General features: G+C 45.1%; 7 non-coding genes across 7 annotated transcripts; all 7 read right to left on the bottom strand.

Annotated features, from left to right (window-relative positions):
* Nucleotides 1-10,358: 10,358 nt before the first annotated feature.
* Nucleotides 10,359-10,430, bottom strand: trnae-uuc (transfer RNA glutamic acid (anticodon UUC)). Its single transcript has one exon. It is a non-coding gene; the product is annotated as a tRNA-Glu (tRNA).
* Nucleotides 10,431-12,900: 2,470 nt separating this feature from the next.
* Nucleotides 12,901-12,973, bottom strand: trnae-uuc (transfer RNA glutamic acid (anticodon UUC)). The gene has a single exon. It is a non-coding gene; the product is annotated as a tRNA-Glu (tRNA).
* Nucleotides 12,974-14,097: 1,124 nt separating this feature from the next.
* trnae-uuc (transfer RNA glutamic acid (anticodon UUC)) lies at nt 14,098-14,169 on the bottom strand. The gene has a single exon. It is a non-coding gene; the product is annotated as a tRNA-Glu (tRNA).
* Nucleotides 14,170-15,353: 1,184 nt separating this feature from the next.
* On the bottom strand, nt 15,354-15,425 carry trnae-cuc (transfer RNA glutamic acid (anticodon CUC)). Its single transcript has one exon. It is a non-coding gene; the product is annotated as a tRNA-Glu (tRNA).
* A 1,233-nt stretch (nt 15,426-16,658) lies between these two features.
* Nucleotides 16,659-16,731, bottom strand: trnae-uuc (transfer RNA glutamic acid (anticodon UUC)). Its single transcript has one exon. It is a non-coding gene; the product is annotated as a tRNA-Glu (tRNA).
* Nucleotides 16,732-17,855: 1,124 nt separating this feature from the next.
* trnae-uuc (transfer RNA glutamic acid (anticodon UUC)) lies at nt 17,856-17,927 on the bottom strand. The gene has a single exon. It is a non-coding gene; the product is annotated as a tRNA-Glu (tRNA).
* Nucleotides 17,928-19,111: 1,184 nt separating this feature from the next.
* trnae-cuc (transfer RNA glutamic acid (anticodon CUC)) lies at nt 19,112-19,183 on the bottom strand. The gene has a single exon. It is a non-coding gene; the product is annotated as a tRNA-Glu (tRNA).
* Nucleotides 19,184-19,802: the final 619 nt, after the last annotated feature.

Below are 19,802 nucleotides of genomic sequence, written 5' to 3'. Positions count from 1 at the left end.
AATGGGGCCGCACCAGTTTTGTACAGCTGCAACATGACCTCATGGCTCCGAACCTCAATCCCTCTACCAATAAAAGCTAACACACCGTACGCCTTATTAACAACCCTCTCAGCCTGGGTGGCAACTTTCAGGGATCTATGTACATGGACACCGAGATCTCTCTGCTCATCCACACTGCCAAGAATCTTACCATTAGCCCAGTACTCTGTCTTCCTGTTATTCCTTCCAAAATGAATCACCTCACACTTTTCTGCATTAAACTCCATTTGCCACCTCTCAGCCCAGTGCTGCAGCTTATCTATGTCCCTCTGTAACTTGTAACATCTGTCCGCACCGTCCACAACTCCACCGACTTTAGTATCATCTGCAAATTTACTCACCCATCCTTCTACACCCTCCTCCAGGTCATTTATAAAAATGACAAACAGCAGTGGCCCCAAAACAGATCCTTGTGGCCACCACTAGTAACTGGACTCCAGTCCGAACATTTCCCATCAACCACCATCCTTTGTCTTCTTCCAGCTAGCCAATTTCTGATCCAAACTGCTAAATCACCCTGAATCCCATGCCTCCGTGGTTTCTGCAGTAGCCTACCGTGGGGAACCTTATCAAACGCTTTACTGAAATCCATATACACCACATCAACTGCTTTACCCTCATCCACATGTTTGGTCACCTTCTCAAAGAACTCAATAAAGTTTGTGAAGCAAGACCTACCCTTCACAAAACCGTGTTGACTACCTCTAATCAAATTATTCCTTTCCAGGTGATTATACATCCTATCTCTTATAAACCTTTCCAAGATTTTGCCCACAACAGAAGTAAGGCTCTATAGTTACCGGAGTTGTCTCTACTCCCCTTCTTGAACAAGGGAACAACATTTGCTATCCTCCAGTCTTCTGGCACTATTCATGTAGACAAAGATGACTTAAAGATCAAAGCCAAAGGCTCAGCAATCTCCTACCTAGCTTCCCAGAGAATCCTAGGATAACTCCCATCCGGCCCAGGGGACTTATCTATTTTCACACTTTCCAGAATTACTAACACCTCCTCCTTATGAACCTCAAGCCCTTCTAGTCTAGAAGCCTGAATTTCAGTATTCTCCTCGACAACATTGTCTTTTTCCTGTGTGAAGACTGACAAAAAATATTCATTTAGCACCTCTCCTATCTCCTCGGACTCCAAGCACAACTTCCCACTACTGTCCTTGACTGGCCCTACTCTTACCCTAGTCATTCGTTTATTCCTGACATATCTATAGAAAGCTTTAGGATTATCCTTGATCCTACCTGCCAAAGACTTCTCATGTCCCCTCCTGGCTCTTCTTAGCTCTCTCTTTAGGTCCTTCCTAGCTAACTTGTAACTCTCGAGCGCCCTAACTGAACCTTCATGTCTCATCTTTACATAAGCCTCCTTCTTCCTCTTGACAAATGTTTCGACTGCTTTAGTAAACCACGGTTCCCTTGCTCGACCACTTCCTCCCTGCCTGACAGGTACATACTTATCAAGGACACGCAGTAGCTGTTCCTTGAACAAGCTCCACATTTCCATTGTGCCGATGCCCTGCAGTTTTCCTCTCCATCCAATGCATCCTAAGTCTTGCCTCATCGCATCATAATTGCCTTTCCCCCAGATATAACTCTTGCCCTGCGGTATATACCTTTCCCTTTCCATCACTAAAGTAAACGTAATCGAATTGTGGTCATTATCACCAAAGCGCTCACCTACCTCCAAATCTAACACCTGTCCTGGTTCATTACCCAGTACCAAATACAATATGGCCTCGCCTCTCATTGGCCTATCTACATACTGTGTCAGGAAACCCTCCTGCACACATTGGACAAAAACGGACCCATCTAAAGTACTCGAACTATAGAGTTTCCAGTCAATATTTGGAAACTGAAAGTCCCGCATAACAACTACCCTGTTGCTTTCGCTCCTATCCAGAATCATCTTTGCAATCCTTTCCTCTACATCTCTGGAACTTTTCGGAGGCTACAGAAAACCCCTAACAGGGTGACCTCTCCTTTCCTGTTTCTAACCTCAGCCCATACTACCTCAGTAGCCGAGTCCTCATCAAACGTCCTTTCTGCCACCGTAATACTGTCCTTGACTAACAATGCCACTCCTCCCCCTCTTTTACCACCTTCCCTGTGCTTACTGGAATATCTAAACCCCGGCACCTGCAACAACCTGTAGCCACTTAAAATGGCCAACTCCCGATTCAAAATGGCGAACGGCAAAGGCCGATGGGAAAATCAGGCAATAAGACTAAAACGAGCAGCTGCAGGTTGGCTGTGTATTTACCTCTGGAAAGGCCAGACACTATCGATACCTGCAACCATCAGCATAACAAAACAACAGCCACCTGCATACTAATGAGCAATCCCCGGGAACAATAGGCAACACTTAGACACACAAAGCAAAACCAGACTCTTCGGCGCCAGCAGAAGCCTATACAAAAGGAGGTGAACGAGCACCTCAAGGCCGCCCATCGATCAGGGAACCGCTCCAGCGTTGGAGAAAATCGAACCAAGCGATTGGGACAAAGTCCAATCACTTGGGACCAGGTACAGGGTCCGCCCCGAAAGGCGGGAAGCCCCTGGGAACTATAAGAATTGAGCCCCAAGTTCAAGTCGCTGTCTTCTCCACGTCCTCTCCAGCTTCACGCTTCAGCAGCTCCTCTTCAGCTCTTCGTCCTGCCCGGGTCACCCAGCAACAACGAACCAACAGTGACCATGACTGGCGCAGTGACGATCGAACCTGTAAGTCTTACTTCAATGCGCTCTATGAGATAGGCGCTCCTAGCTACCAATCTGTACCAACTTCGAATCCCGCAGGCTCAGAACCCGAATGAAAGGCCATTTGTTTCCCTGACCTGGTGGGCCAGTTTCAAGTTAAGTATAGGCCTGTTAGTTGTAGAAGTAGCTTAGACATAGAATTTGTGCATGAGTAGCGATTACTGTGTATAATAAATGTGCTATGATTTAAACCTTACTAATCGGTGTGTTGGATTATTGATCATTACTCGGACTTGAACCACGTGGCGGTATCATAAAGATACCTGGCGACTCAGGAGCAAAGGTAATAAAACAGAGCAATTGAATTAAGGCAAAGTTAACAACAAACCATTCCTGGCCCTGCTCTGTCCATGTCTCCGAAATGGCCACAACATCGAAGTCCCAGGTACCAACCCATTCCGCAAGTTCACCCACTTTATTCTGGATGCTCCTGGCATTGAAGAAGACACACTTTAAACCACCTTCCTGCCTGCTGGTACACTCCTGCAACTTTGAAACCTTACTCATGACCTCACTACTCTCAACCTCCTGTATACTGGAGCTACAATTCAGGTTCCCAAGCCCCTGCTGAACTAGTTTAAACCCTCCCGAAGAGCATTAGCAAATTTCCCCCCCCCCCCCCCCCCCAGGATATTGGAACCCCTCTGGTCCAGGTGTAGACCATCCCGTTTGTAGAGGTCCCACCAACCCCAGAATGAGCCCCAATTATCCAGAATTCTGAAACCCTCCCTCCTGCACTATCCCTGTAGCCACGTGTTCAACTCCTCTCTCTCCCTATTCCTAGTCTCGCTATCACGTGGCACGGGTAACAACCCAGAGATAATAACTCTGTTTGTCCTAGATCTAAGTTTCCACCCTAGCTCCCTGAATTCCTGTCTTACATCCCTATCCCTTTTCCTACCGATGTCGTTGGTACCTATGTGGACCACGACTTGGGGCTGCTCCCACTTAAGGATCCCGAAAACATGATCCGAGACATCACGCACCCTGGCACCTGGGAGGCAACACGCCAACCGCGAGTCTCTCTCGTTCCCACAGAATCTCCTATCTATCCCCCTAACTATGGAGTCTCCAATGACTAATGCTCTACTCCTCTCCCCACTTCCCTTCTGAGCAACAGGGGCAGACTCTGTGCCAGAGACCTGTACCCGATGGCTTACCCCTGGTATGCCCCCTCCCCCCAACAGTGTCCAATGCGGTATACTTGTTACTAAGGGGAACGACCACAGGGGATCCCTGTACTGACTGCTTCCTCCCAGCCCCTCTCACCGTCACCCATTTATCTTTATTCTTCGGAGTAACTACATCCCTGAAGCTTCTATCTATGACCACCTCTGCCTCCCGAATGATCCGAAGTTCATCCAGCTCCAGCTCCAGTTCCCTAACGCGGTTTCTGAGGAGCTGGAGATGGGTGTACTTCCCACAGATGAAATCAGGAGGGACACTGACGGCGTCCCTCACCTCAAACATTCTGCAGGAGGAACATTGCACTACCTTCCCTGCCATCCCCTTTAGATAAAAAAAGAAAAAGAAAGAAAGAGCTTACCTGTTATTCACTCCCCTTCTCAGCAAGCACTCACTCAGCAACCACTGCGCCCCGCACAATAATACCTGAGGGAAAATAAAATAAAAACTACTTACCAGTCACCAGCCAATCCCTTACCTGCAGGCCGTGACATCACAGTTCAACTTCTTTCTACTTCTGCCTGCTGTCGAGCCTTCCTCTTGATCTTTAAAGCGGTTGTTTTTTTGGGGTTAGATGAGTGAAGAAGTGTTTTGGGTTTAAGTGTCACTTGACAACAACTCCTCCACAAACCACCTTCAAGTTAGGGTGAGCACAACGGCGTATGCAAATTTTCCCCGCAACAGCCAATCAGCAGCTCCGCTCTACTGACCTCTGCTGGATGCTTGTCTTCACTTGAACAGCTAGGGTCTCTTTCTCAGGTACACCTTCAAGTTAGGGTGAGCACAACGGCATATGCAAATTTCCCCCGCAACAGCCAATCAGCAATCAGCCAATCAGCAGCTCCGCTCTAATGATAGTTTTCAATTCATTCACATGAAGAGATCGCTTAAAGTCCGAGCCGGATATAACACATTTTAAATACAAGTGTTGTTATTAATTTATTTTTGGGCTCTGTTATTGCATATATTATTCGTGCGGCACAGTGGTTAGCACTGCTGCCTCACAGCGCCATGGCCACAGGTTCAGTTCCGCCCTGTGTGGAGGTTGTTCTCCCCATAGTGCATGGGTTTCCTGTGGGTGCTCCGGTTTTCTCCCACAGTCCAAAGATGTGATGGTTAGGTGGATTGGCCATGCTAAATTGTCCCTGAATCTGAAAGGTTTAGATGGGGTTACAGGATTATGGAGATAGGCTGGGGGAGTGGGCCTGGGTGCTCTTTCAGAGGGTTGGTGCAGACTCAATGAGCCGAATGGCCTTCTTCTGTACTGTAGGGATTCTATTCTGTAAAGTATAAAGTATTTAGAGATGTTGTGTAATGCGTTATTGATTTTATTTTTTCTACTTGATGTGGTGCCCATGAGTTTGGTTCATGTTATTTCTGGTAACCGTTATGTTCTCCGGCATGGTCTACTAGATTATTGTACATTGTTGTATCATTCACACAGTTCAGTGATAATAAAATACATTCGCGGCGATTTTTAGCACAGAAAAGGAGTTGGTCATGTAAGCCCAATTTAAAAAAAGGGAGGGAGGGAGAAAACGGGGAATCATAGACCGGCTAGCCTGACATCAGTGGAGAGAATACTGGAGTCAATTACTATGGATGAAATAACTGAACCATTTGGAAAGTGGGACAGGATCGGTCCAAGTCAAGATGGATTCACTAAAGGGAAATCATGCTTGACAGACCTTCTGGAATTTTTGAGGATGTGACCAGAGTGGACAATGGTGAAGCAGTGGATGTTGTGTATCCGGACTTTCAAAAGGTTTTTGACAAGCTCCCACATACGAGATTAGTGAGCAAAATTAAAACTCATGGTATGGGGCGGCAGGTTGGGGGTGGGGGGGTGGGGGGTGTTGGGGGGGGGGGGTGGGGGGGGGGGGTCGGTGGTAATGTATTGACGTGGATAGAGAACTGATTGGCAGACAGGAATCAGAGAGTGGGAATAAATGGGTCATTTTCAGAGTGGCAGGAAGTGACTAGTGGGGTACTGCAGGGTTCAGTGCTGGGATCCCAACTGTTCACAAAATACACTAATGATTTGGACGAAGGAATTGCATGCAATATCTCCAAATGTGCAAATGACACTAAGCTGGGTGGCAGAGTGTGCAGTGAGAAGGATGCAAAGAGGCTGCAGGGTGACTTCGACAGGCTGGCTGAGTGGGCATATACTTGGCAAATGCAATATAAAATGGGTAAATGTGAAGTTATCCACTTTGGTGGCAAACGCAGGAAGGCAGATTATTATCTGAATGGTGGCAGTTTAGGAACAGGGGAAGTGTAACGAGGCCTGGGTGACATGGTGGAACAGTCGCTGAAGGTTGGCATACAGGTACAGCAGGTGGTGAGGAAAGCTAATGGCGTGCTGGCCTTCATAGCGAGAGGATTTGAGTATAGGAGTAGGGATGTCTTGCTGCAGTTATATAGGGCCTTAGTGAGGCCACACCTTGAGTATTGTGTGCAGTTTTGGTGTCCGAGTTTGAGGAAGGACATCCTTACTATTGAGGGTTTCCAGCGAATGTTCATCTTACTAATTCACAGGATGGCAGGACTGACATTTGAAAGACAGGATCGACTGGGCTTGTACTCACTGGAGTTTAGAAGAACGAGAGGGGATCTCATAGAAACATAGAAAATCCTGATGGGACTGGACAGGCTAAATGCGGGAAGAATGTTCCCGATGTTCGGAACTTCCAGAACTAGGGGGTCCCAGCCTAAGAATAAGGGGTAAGCCACTCAGGACTGAGGTGAGGAAGAACGTCTTCTCTCGGAGAGTTGTGAGCTTGTGGAATTCTCTGCCACAGAAAGCTGTTGGGTCCAGTTCATCGGATATATTCAAGAGGGAGCTGGGATTGGCCCTTGCAGCTAAAGGGATCAAGGGTATGGAGAGAGAGTGGGAGTGGGATACTGAATTTGCATGATCAGCCATGATCGTATTGAATGGTGGTACAGGCTCGAAGGGCCGAATGGCCTACTCCTGCACCTATTTTCTATGTTTCTATGTCGGGGTTGAGCATTGACAAGAAAGTACCAAGAGAAAAGGTGGAGATTTCACACATAAGCCACTAGAATTATGATTTTTCTTTGAATGTATGTGTAATTTAGCTGCTGTCGTAATCTCACCGGCACACATTCTACGCATCCATCTCTCTCTCTTTATTTCCTAATTGTTGCAGCAAACTTGGCAGCGATCGTGATCCTGTCCCGAGGAAGATGTGGCTACTCCCGATGTATCACCTGCTACTTGGTGTCTATGGCAGTGTCAGACTTCACAGTCATTGTTAGCTCTGTAATACTAAACCGGATTGCTGGCATTTATTTCCCATTCACTTTCCTGTCCATCACACACGTATGTCGTTGCCGTGCTGTCCTAAACTGCACAGTGTTTGGAGTTTCTGTCTGGCTAACAGTGGCTTTCACCTTTGACAGATACGTGGCAATTTGTTGCAAAATCTGAAAACAAAATATTGCAGAGCGAAGCCAGCGGCAGTTGCCATCGTGGCAATTTGTATATGTTGCTTTTTTGCATCTTCTTTCCTGTATTTGATTTATAAACCGTTGTACATAATTAATGACGTGCCCTGGTTCTGCAGTGTAAAGGTCATGTTTTACACATCACCAGTATGGATCGCATATGACTGGATAATCCGCATTTCCACTTGGCTCTCATTCATTCTGATTATATTGCTCAATGCTCTGACCATCAGAAACATCCGAGTGGCCAACAGAGCCCGCAGGAGACTCAGGAGCCAGAACAATGGAGAGAATGAGAGTGACCCGGAGATGGAGAAGCGGAGAAAGTCCATTGTTTTACTGGTCGCCATCTCGGGCAGCTTCATCCTGTCCTATGTGTTAACTGTGATTGCCTTCCTCTACGTTAGGATTGCGGGAACTACTTATTTCTCTGGCTCCAACTTCGAGGAATCAAATTATATTCTGGAGGAAAGCGGAATTATCTTGCAGGTGCTCAGTTACTGCAGCAACCCGTTTATTTATGCTGGGACACAGAGTAAATTCCGAGACGAGTTAAGGAATGGGGTGAAATATCCATTCATTCTGATCCGGAAAATATTTAAATAATGCCAACAGTCCAATGCTGTAATAATTCACCGTTATCGTCCACGTATAAATATTATCCAATCCCAGTTACATTGTCATATTTTGTGTCGTTTATCCTCTGAACGATTTTAGAAATATACAAGCCTGATCACCGCACAATTCAGATTTTAACCTCTTTTCAGTTAGTTGCCAATTCTCTTTCCCGGAGACTCACTGTGTGTGTGGGATGCTCTGTATTGAAGTGATCCTGAATTTACACAGTTCAACCTCTGGTGTGACCTAGGAACCAACTTCCACCAAACAATGGCATTTACCAAATTCAAACAAAATCTGGCCGAATACCAGCCAGATTTTCGCTTGCGTCAGCATCTCTCTCACCTTGCAGCCAATCACTGTCCGTTTCTTCCTGCCTCTGTATTTGTTCTCCACCTGGCTCCACAGTGGGTGAGAGAGGGACAAGCAGCAGGATTTTACCCGAACTCTCCATTCACTTGCTGCCAGCAGAACGCGGGGACTGCAGCTTCAATCAGCGGGTTACTGCCCATCCCGGGTACACTCCAACCAGGAGCAAAGCTCCCAATACACCGAGCACAGGCTCAGAAACATGCAGGTACATTATACCCCGCTCACTTAACCTCCGAGCAGCATTTACACAATCCCTCAGTGAGTGGCCCTTCCTTTGAGCTTCTTCTGTTGTATTCAGCTCCTGTGGCCTCAATGGACTGAATTATTTCAGTTCGAAGTTTTCTTGTCATCACGCCCGAGATTCGGACCCTGATCTGGAGGATAATTGTGTCGGTGTGAGCAACAAAATCTGGCCCAATAACACGCAGATTTGCGCTTGCGTCAACATTTCTCTCACTTGCAGCCAATCACTGTCCGTTTCTTCCTGTCTCTGTATTTGTTCTCGACCTGACTTTTTCAGCTCTGATGTGAAACGACAAATATCACTTAACTGATTCTGGCAGAGCTCTTTTCTGTGAAACTGCGATTCAGCTTCGTTGAACGGTTTGGTAGACAACAATAAAGCATCGTTCCCTGACCGGGAATTGAACGAGGGCCGCGGCGAGAGCGCCGAATCCTGACCACTAGACTACCAGGGAAACTGACAAACAGGGTTTTAATCCGTCTGACAGTATATAATTCGCCTTTCATTCTTATTTCCCAGTTTTAATTAGAAATATACAAAATTACATGTTTAGAATGAACAGAAGTGAAATCGTCAGACAATCACAACAGCAATTGTTGTTCGCTGGACCACGAAATCGACAGTGAAGTGAGATAGCCCAACAAGCTGCTCATGTGTAACTTCCAATTTCCAAAACCCACCAACTTGATCACTGTGGCTCCTGTGAAACTTACAACGCAACATCCGGCGGACATTCATCAGTAAATAGAAATAACTCATTTTAGTTGTTAAAAACATTTTTTGTCGCAATTAAGTTTTGATCAAAATTTGAAGTTTCCAGTTTATGTTGATCTTTTTCTGAAGTGAAACTGTCATGTTTGCTGAACATACACAAACTCCCCTGTTTCAGACAGGGCACGAACATTAAAACTTACTCATCTGTAATTAGGAGGCAAAGCTTCCTCATTCCGATTTGTTGTTAAACATTAACACAACACGTCATCTCACAGCCTTGTGACATTTACACTTTTGGAAGGTGTTTCTCTCTTCCCCGGCTCCACAGTGGGTGAGAGAGGGACAAGCAGCAGGATTTTACCCTAATTCTCCATTCACCCGCTGCCAGCAGAACGCGGGGACTGCAGCTTCAATCAGCGGCTAACTGCCCATCACGGGGACACTGTAACCAGGAGCAAAGCTCCCAATACACCGAGCACAGGCTCAGAAACATGCAGGTAGATTATACCCCGCTCAGTTAACCTCCGAGCAGCATTTACACAATCCCTCAGTGAGTATCATTTCCTTTGAGCTTCTTCTGCTGTATTCAGCTCCTGTGACCTCAATGGACTGAATAATTTGAGTTCGAAGTTTTCTTGTCATCACGCCCGAGATTCGGACCCTGATCGGGGGGGGGGGGGGGGGGGGGAGATTATTGTGTCTGTGTGAGCATCAGATTCTGGCCCAATACCACTCAAATTTTCGCTTGCTTCATAATCTCTCTCACTTTGCAGCCAATCACTGTCCGTTTCTTCCTGCCCCTGTCTTTGTTCTCCACCTGCTGCACTTGTGACTTTTTCAGCTCTGATGTGAAACAACAAATGTCACTGAACTGATTCTGGCAGAGCTCTTTTCTGTGAAACTGCGATTCAGCTTCATTGAACATTTTGCTGGACAACAATAATTCATCATTCCCTGACCGGGAATAGAACCCGGACCGCGGCGGTGAAAGCGCCGAATCCTAACCACTAGACCACCAGGGAAACTAACGACAAAAAATGTAACCTGGGTTGACAGTATATCACTCACCTTTTATTTTGATTTCCGAGTTTTCATTAGAAGTATACAAAATTACATGTTTAAAATGAACACAAGTGACATCTTCAGCCAATCACAACACCGATTGTTGTTCGCTGTAGCATGAAATCGACAGTGAGGTGAAATAGTCCCAAAAGCTGCTCATGTATAACTTCCAATTTCCTAAACCCACCAACCTTATCACTGTGGCCCCTGTGAAACTGACAACACGTCATCCGGCGTACATTCATTCGTAATTTCAAATAACTCATTTTAATTTTTGAAAACATAATTAATCCTTTTCGCAATTAAGTTTTGATCAAAATTAGAATAGTTTCCAATTTTTGTTGATCTTTTTCTGAACTGAAACTATCACGTTTGCGGAACAAACACAAACTCTCCTGTTTCACACTGGGCAGGAATATTAAAAAGTACTCATCTGTAACTATGAGGAAAGCTTCCTGGTTCCGATATGTTGTTAAACGTTAACACAACACGTCATCTCACAGCCCTGTGACATTTACACTTCCACAAGTTTTGAATGAGATTATTTCTTGCCTGGCTCTACAGTGGGTGAGAGAGGGACAAGCAGCAGGATTTTACCCGAACGCGGGGACTGCAGCTTCAACCAGCGGGTTACTGCCCATCCCGGGGACACTCCAACCAGGAGCAAAGCTCCCAATACACCGAGCACAGGCTCAGAAACATGCAGGTAGATTATACCCCGCTCACTTAACCTCCGAGCAGCATTTACACAATTCCTCAGTCAGTGGAACATCCTTTGAGCTTCTTTAGGTGTATTCAGATCCTGTGACCTCAATGGACTGAATAATTTCAGTGAGAAGTTTTCTTGTCATCACGTTGGAGATTTGCACCCAGATCGGGGAGATATTTCTGTCTGTGAGAGCAATAACATCTGGCCCAATACCACGCAGGTTTGCGCTTGCGTCAACATCTCTCCCACTTGCACTGCAGCCAATCACTGACCGTTTCTTCCTGCCTCTGTATTTGTTCTCGACCTGATGCACTTGTGACTTTTTCAGCTCTGATGTGAAACGACAAATATCACTTTTCTGATTCTGGCAGAGCTCTTTCCTGTGAAACTGCGATTCAGCTTCGTTGAACGGTTTGGTGGACAACAATAAAGCATCATTCCCTGACCGGGCGGTGAGAGCGCCAAATCCTAACCACTAGACCACCAGGGAAACTGACAAACAGGGTTTTAACCCGTCTGACAGTATATCATTCGCCTTTCATTCTCATTTCCCAGTTTTAATTAGAAATATACAAAATTACATGTTTAGAATGAACAGAAGTGACATCTTAAGCTAATCACAACAGCAATTGTTGTTCGCTGGACCACGAAATCGACAGTGAGGTGAAATAGCCCAGCAAGCTGCTCATGTGTAACTTCCAATTTTCAAAACCCACCAACTTGATCACTGTGGCTCCTGTGAAACGTACAACGCAACATCCGGCAGACATTCATCAGTAAATAGGAATAACTCATTTCAATTGTTAAAAACATTTTTTGTCGCAATTAAGTTTTGATCAAAATTTGAAGTTGCCAGTTTATGTTGATCTTTTTCTGAAGTGAAACTATCACGTTTGCTGAACATAAACAAACTCCCCTGTTTCAGACAGGCCACGAACATTAAAACTTACTCATCTGTAATTATGAGGCAAAGCTTCCTCGTTTCGATTTGTTGTTAAACATTAACACAACACGTCATCTCACAGCCTTGTGACATTTACACTTTTGGAATGTGTTTCTCTCTTCCCCGGCTCCACAGTGGGTGAGAGAGGGACAAGCAGCAGGATTTTACCCAAACTCTCCATTCACCCGCTGCCAGCAGAACGCGGGGACTGCAGCTTCAATCAGCGGCTAACTACCCATCCCGGGGACACTGTAACCAGGACCAAAGCTCCCAATACACCGAGCACAGGCTCAGAAACATGCAGGTAGATTATACCCCGCTCACTTAACCTCCGAGCAGCATTTACACAATCCCTCAGTGAGTATCATTTCCTTTGAGCTTCTTCTGTTGTATTCAGCTCCTGTGACCTCAATGGACTGAATAATTTGAGTTCGAAGTTTTCTTGTCATCACGCCCGAGATTCGGCCCCTGATCGTGTGTGTGCGTGGGGGGGGGGGGGGGGGGGGCGGGGGGGGGGGATTATTGTGTCTGTGTGAGCATCAAAATCTGGCCCAATACCACTCAAAATTTCGCTTGCTTCATAATCTCTCCCACTTTGCAGCCAATCACTGTCCGTTTCTTCCTGCCTCTGTATTTGTTCTCCACCTGCTGCACTTGTGACTTTTTCAGCTCTGATGTGAAACGATAAATGTCATTGAACTGATTCTGGCACAGCTCTTTCCTGTGAAACTGCGATTAAGCTTCATTGAACATTCTGCTGGACAACAATAATTGATCATTCCCTGACCGGGAATACGAACCTGGGCCGCGGCGGTGAAAGCGCCGAATCCTAACCACTAGACCACCAGGGAAACTGACAAACAGGGTTTTAACCCGTCTGACAGTATATCATTCGCCTTACATTCTTATTTCCCAGTTTTAATTAGAAATATACAAAATTACATATCTAGAATGAACAGAAGTGACATCTTTAGCTAATCACAACAGCAATTGTTGTTCGCTGGAACATGAAATCGACAGTGAGGTGAAATAGCCCAACAAGCTGCTCATGTGTAACTTCCAATTTCCAAAACCCACCAACTTGATCACTGTGGCTCCTGTGAAACTTACAACGCAACATCCGGCAGACATTCATCAGTAAATAGAAATAACTCATTTCAATTGTTAAAAACATTTTTTGTCGCAATTAAGTTTTGATCAAAATTTGAAGTTTCCAGTTTATTTTGATCTTTTTCTGAAGTGAAACTATCACGTTTGCTGAACATAAACAAACTCCCCTGTTTCAGACAGGGCAGGAACATTAAAACTTACTCATCTGTAATTATGAGGCAAAGCTTCCTCGTTCCGATTTGTTGTTAAACATTAACACAGCACGTCATCTCACAGCCTTGTGACATTTACACTTTTACAAGTTTGGAATGTGTTTCTCTCTTCCCCGGCTTCACAGTGGGTGAGAGAGGGACAAGCAGCAGGATTTTACCCTAATTCTCCATTCACCCGCTGCCAGCAGAACGCGGGGACTGCAGCTTCAATCAGCGGGTTACTGCCCATCCCGGGGACACTGTAACCAGGAGCAAAGCTCCCAATACACCGAGCACAGGCTCAGAAACATGCAGGTAGATTATACCCCGCTCACTTAACCTCCGAGCAGCATTTACACAATCCCTCAGTGAGTATCATTTCCTTTGAGCTTCTTCTGTTGTATTCAGCTCCTGTGACCTGTGTCTGTGTGAGCATCAAAATCTGGCCCAATACCACTCAAATTTTCGCTTGCTTCATAATCTCTCTCACTTTGCAGCCAATCACTGTCCGTTTCTTCCTGCCCCTGTCTTTGTTCTCCACCTGCTGCACTTGTGACTTTTTCAGCTCTGATGTGAAACAACAAATGTCACTGAACTGATTCTGGCAGAGCTCTTTTCTGTGAAACTGCGATTCAGTTTCATTGAACATTCTGCTGGACAACAATAATTGATCATTCCCTGACCGGGAATCGAACCCGGGCTGCGGCGGTGAAAACGCCGAATCCTAACCACTAGACCACCAGGGAAACTAACGACAAAAAATGTAACCTGGGTTGACAGTATATCACTCACCTTTTATTTTGATTTCCGAGTTTTCATTGGAAGTATACAAAATTACATGTTTAAAATGAACACAAGTGACATCTTCAGCCAATCACAACACCGATTGTTGTTCGCTGTAACATGAAATCGACAGTGAGGTGAAATAGTCCCAAAAGCTGCTCATGTGTAACTTCCAATTTCCTAAACCCACCAACCTTATCACTGTGGCCCCTGTGAAACTGACAACTCGTCATCCGGCGGACATTCATTCGTCATTTCAAATAACTCATTTTAATTTTTGAAAACATAGTTATTTTCGCAATTAAGTTTTGATCAAAATTAGAATAGTTTCCAATTTTTGATGATCTTTTTCTGAACTGAAACTATCACACGTTTGCGGAACAAACACAAACTCTCCTGTTTCACACTGGGCAGGAATATTAAAAAGTACTCATCTGTAACTATGAGGAAAGCTTCCTGGTTCCGATATGTTGTTAAACGTTAACACAACACGTCATCTCACAGCCCTGTGACATTTACACTTCCACAAGTTTTGAATGAGATTATTTCTTGCCTGGCTCTACAGTGGGTGAGAGAGGGACAAGCAGCAGGATTTTACCCGAACGCGGGGACTGCAGCTTCAATCAGCGGGTCACTGCCCATCGCGGGGACACTCCAACCAGGAGCAAAGCTCCCAATACACCGAGCACAGGCTCAGAAACATGCAGGTAGATTATACCCCGCTCACTTAACCTCCGAGCAGCATTTACACAATTCCTCAGTCAGTGGAACATCCTTTGAGCTTCTTTAGGTGTATTCAGATCCTGTGACCTCAATGGACTGAATAATTTGAGTTCGAAGTTTTCTTGTCATCACGTTGGAGATTTGCACCCAGATCGGGGAGATATTTCTGTCTGTGAGAGCAATAACATCTGGCCCAATACCACGCAGATTTGCGCTTGCGTCAACATCTCTCTCACTTGCACTGCAGCCAATCACTGACCGTTTCTTCCTGCCTCTGTATTTGTTCTCGACCTGATGCACTTGTGACTTTTTCAGCTCTGATGTGAAACGACAAATATCACTTTTCTGATTCTGGCAGAGCTCTTTCCTGTGAAACTGCGATTCAGCTTCGTTGAACGGTTTGGTGGACAACAATAAAGCATCATTCCCTGACCGGGAATTGAACCCGGGCCGCGGCGGTGAGAGCGCCAAATCCTAACCACTAGACCACCAGGGAAACTGACAAACAGGGTTTTAACCCGTCTGACAGTATATCATTCGCCTTTCATTCTCATTTCCCAGTTTTAATTAGAAATATACAAAATTACATGTTTAGAATGAACAGAAGTGACATCTTAAGCTAATCACAACAGCAATTGTTGTTCGCTGGACCACGAAATCGACAGTGAGGTGAAATAGCCCAGCAAGCTGCTCATGTGTAACTTCCAATTTCCAAAACCCACCAACTTGATCACTGTGGCTCCTGTGAAACGTACAACGCAACATCCGGCAGACATTCATCAGTAAATAGGAATAACTCATTTCAATTGTTAAAAACATTTTTTGTCGCAATTAAGTTTTGATCAAAATTTGAAGTTGCCAGTTTATGTTGATCTTTTTCTGAAGTGAAACTATCACGTTTGCTGAACATAAACAAACTCCCCTGTTTCAGACAGGCCACGAACATTAAAACGTACTCATCTGTAATTATGAGGCAAAGCTTCCTCGTTTCGATTTGTTGTTAAACATTAACACAACACGTCATCTCACAGCCTTGTGACATTTACACTTTTGGAATGTGTTTCTCTCTTCCCCGGCTCCACAGTGGGTGAGAGAGGGACAAGCAGCAGGATTTTACCCAAACTCTCCATTCACCCGCTGCCAGCAGAACGCGGGGACTGCAGCTTCAATCAGCGGGTTACTGCCCATCCCGGGGACACTGTAACCAGGAGCAAAGCTCCCAATACACCGAGCACAGGCTCAGAAACATGCAGGTAGATTATACCCCGCTCACTTAACCTCCGAGCAGCATTTACACAATCCCTCAGTGAGTATCATTTCCTTTGAGCTTCTTCTGTTGTATTCAGCTCCTGTGACCTCAATGGACTGAATAATTTGAGTTCGAAGTTTTCTTGTCATCACGCCCGAGATTCGGCCCCTGATCGTGTGTGTGCGTGGCGGGGGGGGGGGGGGGGGGGCGGGGGGGGGGGATTATTGTGTCTGTGTGAGCATCAAAATCTGGCCCAATACCACTCAAAATTTCGCTTGCTTCATAATCTCTCCCACTTTGCAGCCAATCACTGTCCGTTTCTTCCTGCCTCTGTATTTGTTCTCCACCTGCTGCACTTGTGACTTTTTCAGCTCTGATGTGAAACGATAAATGTCATTGAACTGATTCTGGCACAGCTCTTTCCTGTGAAACTGCGATTAAGCTTCATTGAACATTCTGCTGGACAACAATAATTGATCATTCCCTGACCGGGAATACGAACCTGGGCCGCGGCGGTGAAAGCGCCGAATCCTAACCACTAGACCACCAGGGAAACTGACAAACAAAGTTTTAATCCGTCTGACAGTATAGCATTCGTCTTTCATTCTTATTTCCCAGTTTTAATTAGAAATATACAAAATTACATATCTAGAATGAACAGAAGTGACATCTTTAGCTAATCACAACAGCAATTGTTGTTCGCTGGAACATGAAATCGACAGTGAGGTGAAATAGCCCAACAAGCTGCTCATGTGTAACTTCCAATTTCCAAAACCCACCAACTTGATCACTGTGGCTCCTGTGAAACTTACAACGCAACATCCGGCAGACATTCATCAGTAAATAGAAATAACTCATTTCAATTGTTAAAAACATTTTTTGTCGCAATTAAGTTTTGATCAAAATTTGAAGTTTCCAGTTTATTTTGATCTTTTTCTGAAGTGAAACTATCACGTTTGCTGAACATAAACAAACTCCCCTGTTTCAGACAGGGCAGGAACATTAAAACTTACTCATCTGTAATTATGAGGCAAAGCTTCCTCGTTCCGATTTGTTGTTAAACATTAACACAGCACGTCATCTCACAGCCTTGTGACATTTACACTTTTACAAGTTTGGAATGTGTTTCTCTCTTCCCCGGCTTCACAGTGGGTGAGAGAGGGACAAGCAGCAGGATTTTACCCTAATTCTCCATTCACCCGCTGCCAGCTGAACGCGGGGACTGCAGCTTCAATCAGCGGGTTACTGCCCATCCCGGGGACACTGTAACCAGGAGCAAAGCTCCCAATACACCGAGCACAGGCTCAGAAACATGCAGGTAGATTATACCCCGCTCACTTAACCTCCGAGCAGCATTTACACAATCCCTCAGTGAGTATCATTTCCTTTGAGCTTCTTCTGTTGTATTCAGCTCCTGTGACCTGTGTCTGTGTGAGCATCAAAATCTGGCCCAATACCACTCAAATTTTCGCTTGCTTCATAATCTCTCTCACTTTGCAGCCAATCACTGTCCGTTTCTTCCTGCCCCTGTCTTTGTTCTCCACCTGCTGCACTTGTGACTTTTTCAGCTCTGATGTGAAACAACAAATGTCACTGAACTGATTCTGGCAGAGCTCTTTTCTGTGAAACTGCGATTCAGTTTCATTGAACATTCTGCTGGACAACAATAATTGATCATTCCCTGACCGGGAATCGAACCCGGGCTGCGGCGGTGAAAACGCCGAATCCTAACCACTAGACCACCAGGGAAACTAGCGACAAAAAATGTAACCTGGGTTGACAGTATATCACTCACCTTTTATTTTGATTTCCGAGTTTTCATTGGAAGTATACAAAATTACATGTTTAAAATGAACACAAGTGACATCTTCAGCCAATCACAACACCGATTGTTGTTCGCTGTAACATGAAATCGACAGTGAGGTGAAATAGTCCCAAAAGCTGCTCATGTGTAACTTCCAATTTCCTAAACCCACCAACCTTATCACTGTGGCCCCTGTGAAACTGACAACTCGTCATCCGGCGGACATTCATTCGTCATTTCAAATAACTCATTTTAATTTTTGAAAACATAGTTATTTTCGCAATTAAGTTTTGATCAAAATTAGAATAGTTTCCAATTTTTGATGATCTTTTTCTGAACTGGAACTATCACACGTTTGCGGAACAAACACAAACTCTCCTGTTTCACACTGGGCAGGAATATTAAAAAGTACTCATCTGTAACTATGAGGAAAGCTTCCTGGTTCCGATATGTTGTTAAACGTTAACACAACACGTCATCTCACAGCCCTGTGACATTTACACTTCCACAAGTTTTGAATGAGATTATTTCTTGCCTGGCTCTACAGTGGGTGAGAGAGGGACAAGCAGCAGGATTTTACCCGAACGCGGGGACTGCAGCTTCAATCAGCGGGTCACTGCCCATCGCGGGGACACTCCAACCAGGAGCAAAGCTCCCAATACACCGAGCACAGGCTCAGAAACATGCAGGTAGATTATACCCCGCTCACTTAACCTCCGAGCAGCATTTACACAATTCCTCAGTCAGTGGAACATCCTTTGAGCTTCTTTAGGTGTATTCAGATCCTGTGACCTCAATGGACTGAATAATTTGAGTTCGAAGTTTTCTTGTCATCACGTTGGAGATTTGCACCCAGATCGGGGAGATATTTCTGTCTGTGAGAGCAATAACATCTGGCCCAATACCACGCAGATTTGCGCTTGCGTCAACATCTCTCTCACTTGCACTGCAGCCAATCACTGACCGTTTCTTCCTGCCTCTGTATTTGTTCTCGACCTGATGCACTTGTGACTTTTTCAGCTCTGATGTGAAACGACAAATATCACTTTTCTGATTCTGGCAGAGCTCTTTCCTGTGAAACTGCGATTCAGCTTCGTTGAACGGTTTGGTGGACAACAATAAAGCATCATTCCCTGACCGGGAATTGAACCCGGGCCGCGGCGGTGAGAGCGCCAACTCCTAACCACTAGACCACCAGGGAAACTGACAAACAGGGTTTTAACCCGTCTGACAGTATATCATTCGCCTTTCATTCTCATTTCCCAGTTTTAATTAGAAATATACAAAATTACATGTTTAGAATGAACAGAAGTGACATCTTAAGCTAATCACAACAGCAATTGTTGTTCGCTGGACCACGAAATCGACAGTGAGGTGAAATAGCCCAGCAAGCTGCTCATGTGTAACTTCCAATTTCCAAAACCCACCAACTTGATCACTGTGGCTCCTGTGAAACGTACAACGCAACATCCGGCAGACATTCATCAGTAAATAGGAATAACTCATTTCAATTGTTAAAAACATTTTTTGTCGCAATTAAGTTTTGATCAAAATTTGAAGTTGCCAGTTTATGTTGATCTTTTTCTGAAGTGAAACTATCACGTTTGCTGAACATAAACAAACTCCCCTGTTTCAGACAGGCCACGAACATTAAAACTTACTCATCTGTAATTATGAGGCAAAGCTTCCTCGTTTCGATTTGTTGTTAAACATTAACACAACACGTCATCTCACAGCCTTGTGACATTTACACTTTTGGAATGTGTTTCTCTCTTCCCCGGCTCCACAGTGGGTGAGAGAGGGACAAGCAGCAGGATTTT

The sequence above is a fragment of the Scyliorhinus torazame genome, chromosome 5 (genome assembly GCF_047496885.1).
Source record: "Scyliorhinus torazame isolate Kashiwa2021f chromosome 5, sScyTor2.1, whole genome shotgun sequence".
NCBI lineage: Eukaryota > Metazoa > Chordata > Chondrichthyes > Carcharhiniformes > Scyliorhinidae > Scyliorhinus > Scyliorhinus torazame.
The sequence above is the reverse complement of the archived record's forward strand: the minus strand, read 5'-3'. Positions and strand labels throughout refer to the sequence as shown.